The following is a 7,593-nucleotide window of genomic DNA, read 5'->3' on the forward strand; positions in this document are numbered from 1 at the left end:
ATGAATAGAAACCACTAAGGCACTTCACTGTTGTAGAACCATGTTCTCAACAAATATATACAGATATACTTGCATATTTTACAATACCATCAATGGGTTTCCAGTTACCCTGTAGCTCCAATAATTTTCAAAATACCTATCTACTCTGCCATGTTTTTTTTTTCAACCCAGTGAGCACTAGGCACAACTCTCCATCCTTGCCTGAATAGGTCATCGGTTCATTTTAGTCTAGTTAGTCCACAGTTTTTACCTCTGAAACCTATGTCATTCTTCTTTCATTATCTTCTTTTGTCATTTTACATATTCTCTCAATATTCTTCCATACATTCAACCTGGAATACCAGATCTGTTCTTCTGATTCTTGCACTCTCATCTGCCTTTCTATTGTAGAATGACATGTTTTCTTTGAGACACCTGTGCCTTTTTCTTCTTTGAGATACTGTTTGAGAAGTATGGTGAAGGTTATGAGGCTGGATATGATGAGAAATGAGGAGGTGAAGAGAAGAGCCAGGGTGGGTGCATGTGTGCTGAAGTACGCATCCAGCCCACTCCTATCCAACTCCCATCTATCATCCATTTGTTTCCTTTTATATTTACTCCTTGTGGATAAAGGGTCATCCCTGTCCACTGCCCAAGTCAGAAGAAATGCAGCAAGACAGAGCACATCCTCAGCAGGACCTGCCGCTTCATTTATGTGGCAACCCTCCCTACTTGTCCCCTTGTGTGAAAAAGAGATGAGGAGAAATCCTTTTGGGTCGGGTTGATTTATAGCCTACTCACAACCATTCTCTGCTCCCACCTATCTCTTGCCTGCTCTCCCACAACATACACATTAAAAATATTCATAGTGAGCTGGCAAAGGATTGATCTGACTTATATCCTCTTTACTAGTTTTTTTGTTAAATTAAACATTGTGAAAGGTTTTGCGGATATATGAGATTGGAGGAAAGCTGTTAAGGGCAGTCAGTAGTTTTCACAAGAGTAATAGAACCTGTGTTAGAATTAAAAAGGGAGAGGGTGGTTTGAAGTAAAGGTATAACTTTGCTAGGGATGTGTCATGTTGCCATGTCTACATGTACCATGTGTACATAGATGGAGTGATGTGAGAAGTAGATCTGATAGTAATGAGCAGGGGATTAGAGATGGTTAAAGAAAATGGAGAAAAGTGGAAGGTAACACAGTTGTTGTTTGGTGATGACACTGCGCTCGCGGCAGGATCGGAGGGGGGATTAAGGAAGTTAGAAAGTTTGGGAAGGTGTGCAAGAGGAGAAAGTTGAAGGTAAATGTGGGTAAAAGTAAGATGATGAGATGTACAAGGGGAGAAGATGGCAACAATTTGGAAGTGAGTATTAAAGGAGAGAGGCTGGAAGAAGTGGATAGTTTTAGATACTTGGGTTCACATGTGGCAGGAAAGGGAGGAGTGGAAGTAGAGATAGATTGTAGATTGAGAAAAGCAAGTAAATGCCTTGGGGGATTAAAAAGTGTAATGAGAAATAGATATTTGGGAATGGATGCTACGAGGAGATTGTATGAAGAAGTGATTGTGCTGGCAGAACTGTATGGGGGCATGGAACATAAAAGAGGAAGAGTTTAAATGTGTTTGAGTTGAAATGTCTGAGAAGTATGATAGGGGTTACAAGGCTGGATAGAGTGAGAAATGAGGAGAGGAGGAGATGGGAGATAGTCTGAAGGACTGATTATGCTGACAGCACTGTATAGGGCAGATACATGGAACATAAAGGAGGAAGAGCTTAAATGTATTTACCCAGTTGTATTTTACGGGAAGGGGAGCTATGCTCATGGTGTCCCGTCTTCATATCTCATTTTACCTAAACTGTTTTTAAATTCATGAATTGTTTTTGCACACACCACTTTTTTGTCCAACTTGTTCCAGATGTCTATTACTCTGTGGGGAAAGCTGTTCTTTTTCAGGTCCCTTCTGTAACTGTCTTTCTTGATTTTCTTTCCGTGTCCTCTTGTATTTCTACTATCCCATTTTATTAGATCCTCTCTATCAATAGTTTCTATTCCTTTCATGATTCTATAAATAGTTATCAAGTCTCCTCTCTCTCTTCTTTGTTCTAATGTCTGTAGCTCAAGTTTTGTTAGTCTCTCTTCATATGATATTACTGAGAGTGTTGGTGATAGTTTTGTAATTGCTCTTTTTATTCTTTCAAGTTTTGTTATAAAATGTTTTGTACTTGGTGACCACATTGTCGCTGCATATTCCAATCTTGGTCTTATCAAGGTAACTAGTATTTTCTTCACCATTTCTTCGTCCAGGTATGTAAAAGCCATTTTGATTGTTCTTATTAAATTATAAGTTTCTCAAAAAATTTTGTTTATATGCTTCTCAGGGGACATATTATTCTGTGTTTGAGATGAAATGTATAAGAAGTATGGTAGGGATTACAAGCTTGGTTAGGGTGAGAAATGAGGTGAGGAGGAGAGTGGGGGGGTGGAAAAGAGATGGGAGATAGAGTTGGTGAAAGAATATTGGGATGGTTTGGACACATGGAAAGAATGAGTGAAGAAAGAATAGTAAAAGAAGTGTGGAAGGCAGAGGTAGATGGAGTGAACATGAGGGGATGGCTGAGGATGAGATGGATGGAGTAAAAGTACATACATGCATATACCAAAGGCTTTCTTCCCCCTTACATGGGAGGTAGCCAAAAGACAAGGCATAGAAATCACTCCCACTCATTCCATCCCCTACATTACTCTCTTCCCTCCTTATCTTGGCACCTCTAGGATGACGGGTCATCCCTGCATCTTGTCCACTGCCCTGGGTCAGAAACTGTCGCAAGACACAGCACAGCCACAGCAAGGCCGCTTCATAAATTCGGCGACCCCCTCCCTCTCTCCGTCCCCTCATGCAGAAAAGGAGATGGGGAGAAATCCCTTTGGGCTGAATCAATTTATTTATCATACATACTCCCTCACCCCCCATCCCCCACCCACTCCCCCTCATGCATCACATCATCATCCATACACAACCCTTCTCCATTCACCCCTATCTTCTGTCCTCTCCTGTCCTTCCTCCACAGACATTCCCCTCTTTCCCAATGCCTCTTTTACCCCATCCATCCATCTCATCTGAGGACACAACCCCTCATATTCACTCCTTCCACCTCTCCCTTCCACACTTACTAATCTTTCTTCACTTATTCTTTCCATGTGTCCAAACCACCCTAATACTCTTTCATCAACCCTATCTCCCTACTCCCTTTCCACCCCTGTTCTCCTCACCTCCTCATTTCTCACTCTATCCAGCCTAGTAACCACTATCATACTTCTCGGGCATTTCGTCTCAAACACATTCAAACTCCTCTCTTCCTCTCTTATGTACCATATTTCTGCCCCATACAGTGCTGTCAGCACAATCACTCCTTCATACAATCTCCTCTTAGCATTCATTCCCAAATGTCTATTTCTCATTACACTTTTTAATCCACCAAGGCATTTACTCGCTTCTCTCAATCTACATTCTACCTCCACCTCCACTCCTCCCTTTCCTGCCACAATCGCACCCAAGTATCTAAAACTATCCACTTCCTCCAGTCTCTCTCCTTTAATACTCACTTCTAGTCTGCTGCCACTTTCACCACTTGTACATCTCATCACCTTACTTTTACCCACATTTATTTTGAACTTCCTTCTTTCACACACCTTCCCAAACTCTGTCACTAACTTCCTCAACCCCTCCCCTGATCCTGCTACAAGCGCAGTGTCGTCAGCAGACAACAACTGGCTTATCTCCCACTTTTCTCCATTTTCTTTAACCATCTCCAATCCCCGACCCACTACCCTGCATTCACCTCTTGCACCACCCTATCCATGTATAAGTTGAACAGCCAGGGTGACATAACACATCCCTGACGAAGTCCCACCTTTACCTCAAATCACTCACTCTCTCCATTTCTAATCCTAACACAAGCTCTACTACTCTCGTAAAAACTCTCGACTGCTCTTAACAGCTTTCCTCCTATCTCATATATCTGCAAAACCTCCCACAGTACCTTCCTGTCTACCCTGTCATAAGCTTTTTCCAGATCCATAAAAGCCCAAAAACATCCTTCATCCTTACCTTTTCCTATTGCTTTCTCGCATATCTGTCTTACCACAAAAATCTGATCTACACAACCCCTACCTGTCCTAAACCCACACTGTTCCACACCAACTACTTCCTCTGTTCCTCTCATAAACTTCTCAATCAAGACCCTCCCATAAGCCTTCCCAACTATACTTAACAAGCTGATCCCTCTGAAACTACTACACTCACACTTGTCCCCTTTTCCCTTGTAGAGTGGAACTATACAGGCACTCCTCCAGTCCTCCGGGACTCTACCCTCTCTTAAACAAACATTAAATAACCTCACCAGCCAGTCCACCAAAAACTGTTCCTCCTTTTTTCAGACATTTTGCATGGCATAAAAGAGGAGTAAAAGTGGTGTTGAGAAAGAGGGGGTTGTCTGTTGAGGAAGGGAGAAGGCAGAAGATAGGGGTGAGTGGAGAATGGTAGTGTATGGATGATACTGTGATACATGGATGGGAGTGGATGTAGGATGGGCGGTGGAGGTGAGGGAGTGGTTATCTGTGAATGATATTTTGACGCAGCCCAAAGGGATTTTTCCCCATCATTGTTGCTGTATGAGTGGATGGAGAAGGGGGTCGCCAATTAAATGAAGCAGCTCTGTTGTGGATGTACTGTCCTACTGTATTGCTTCTGACCCAGGGCAATGGGCGAGATGCAGGGATGACCCATCATCCATGAGGAGCTGAGAGGAGAGGGAGGGTTGGGATGGGTGGGAGTTGAATTATGTCTTTTGACTTTGGTTACCTGTCTTGTAAGGGGGAAAACTCTTGGTATATGTATGTATGTAGTTAAGTTGGAGGAACAGATTGGGCAGAAAAATAGATTCAATTGTTTTATTTTTTTCTAAGAAAAAAAAAAAAGTGAATATTATACTAGAAATGAAGGAATGCCAGATATTATTTTCTTATAATCAATGTCGGGTGAAATCATATGAAATCCCACCATCTAATCTATATACTTATAAAACTCTGATAATCTTGTTTGTTATCTTGCTTGCTTGAAACCATCAGCCAGCCAATCAGAAGAAGAGATATGACGTCATGATTGAGGACCAGCCAATCAGAAGAGATATGACGTCACGATTGAGGACCAGCCAATCAGAAGAGATATGACGTCACGACTGAGGACCAGCCAAGCAGAAGAAGAGATCAGAAGAAGAGATATGACGTCACGACTGAGGACCAGCCAATCAGAAGAAGAGACGGCGTCACGACATCATATGATACGTAGTGTTCCAAGCAAAGACGACATGACGTCACACTCTTCTGCATTTCACTTCTTATAACAACGTATCATTTAAAAATTTATTTGACCCAACACACATATATACATCTATATATACTTATAAAATGTCCATTTTCAGTATTTAAAAGTATAGCCAACTCCTAAGTTAGAATCTATGAGGCATAATGAGTTTATTAAAATATTACGAACCGTATAAATCATATGATGCGTAGTGTTCCAAGCAACGACGACATGACGTCACAATCTTCTGCATTTCACTTCTTATAACTAATCAAGTCCTGCCTTCGTCTACTGAATAGAGGATTGTCTTGATAAAGATTTTATTGACTATTTTATTAACAACGTATCATTTGCATTTTTATTTGACCCAACGGGTCACGGGTGGTCTAGTTTAATAATAATGCTGCCTTCAATTTCACTAACTGAAAACCTACAGCAATACAGCAGGCTGCAATGATTCTCGGAACCTGTAATACCTACCTACCTGGCAAGACAGAAAGGACTTGTCTGTGATCTATTGGAATGTGTCTGTTCCTGTGTCACCGGCTGGAATGAGGAAAAGTGTTCGTCGGTTGTCAGTCTTCCTTTAGTTAAAAAAAAAATGGTGGGGAATAGAATTTATAGGGAGATGTTGGGCCACGTCTGAAGACTAAGTACCAGCCTCTCAGGGTGGTCCTCGAGGGTGGTTGGTGACAAAATAGTTCATCCCTTTCTCATCTAGCAACACAATTAGGTAAAGCGCACACACACACGGCTCGATGGCGCAGTGGTAGCGCTCGAAACCTCTTTTTCAGCAGCCCGAGTTGGAACCCCGCCCCGGGCTGAAGTGATTTTAGTATTGCTGCACTGCGAGTCGTTACTCCAAATCTCGTGGGCGGGGAGTTGTGTGTGTGTATGTGTAAGGTCACAGCATTACCTATAGGTCGGTCATGTAGTATAAGCTCTGAGATCTCAACTGGGAAGGCAATAGCTGTTGATCACGAGTCCAACACGTGGTCCAAGACCATGATGAATCACGCACATTGCAGGGAAGAGAAATAGATAAGAAATGAGAAAGTTACTATGGTAGCTTCATATGGTTTGTTGACTGTAGTCTATGTAATGTAACCTGTCCAAAATCATTCGAGGCCTAATAATTTTTCAACCGTTATATCATAAAATCTTGGCATATAATAAAACGAGACGAAATAATAGGAAACGAGAGAGAGTAATTGAATTGAATTGAAGAACTGTAATACGACATTAGTATTATTAGTAAAGACGAGATATCGTAGGAGCTGCAGAACCGATATTGTGTTTATTTAACTTCCCGGGCATACTGACTGTTGAAACCCAGATTTAGTTTAACAATTTTCCAGAAACTGAATATCCCTGAAGTTTGGGGTTTGTAATCCACTCTCATGGTTACCCTAGACGCCAGAGGATTAAGTTGTAATTGTATGGACATTACACTTCATGTCTCATTTTTACAGACGTGGCAGGTTCAGTGTGCTGAATCGAAGGCTGCAGTTTGCTCTTTTCGTGTACCATAACTATGTCACCCATTCCCGTTCACACTATGGCTTCAACAGTAAGACAGTCACGATTTCTTCACTTCCCGCGTCACCATCTCTCCCAAATTTATGCTTCCACATACGTACAAACACCTTCAATATATTACCCTTTTCTTATCAAATGTCCTTGGAATTACTGGTGTACATTCAAATCCTCAATCTAGCACACAAGGAAATGCATTATAGAACATAGATTTCCACAAAGAAAGAAGGGTTAAGTACGTAAGTCACTCGCATATTTTCTTCTGACCTTGCCTACTCAGCAGCTTACCTTTCCTTGTGGAATATCCTCTTGTAAAGGTCACACTTGCGAGGATAATTTAGTAGACTTGCACATGAGTATATGTGTATGTTGCAAAATGATATTACTTTTTACTATATAAAAACGTCGTGTCTTTATTGAATGCTGGGAGGTGATACAAAAAAACTTAATCTAAGAATACAGCAGAACCCCGAAAACGAATCGAAAAAAAAGGGGGGCACCTTTGTTATTATTATTATTATTATTATTTTAAACAACTATGCAATTTCCTTTGCGGACAGTAAAACATTTTATTTTACAACAGTGGAGTGTCTGGTGCTGTCTGTCGAGAGGCGGAAACCGTGGAATACGTCAATGACAAAGCCCCTCCTTCTTTTAGAGGCCACGAGTATCGACGATACCAATACCGCTCTTGCAGAGGGACCTTAAATATATTC

This window comes from Oratosquilla oratoria, chromosome 11 (genome assembly GCF_046742065.1).
Source record: "Oratosquilla oratoria isolate Oo_2021 chromosome 11, ASM4674206v1, whole genome shotgun sequence".
NCBI classification, from domain to species: domain Eukaryota; kingdom Metazoa; phylum Arthropoda; class Malacostraca; order Stomatopoda; family Squillidae; genus Oratosquilla; species Oratosquilla oratoria.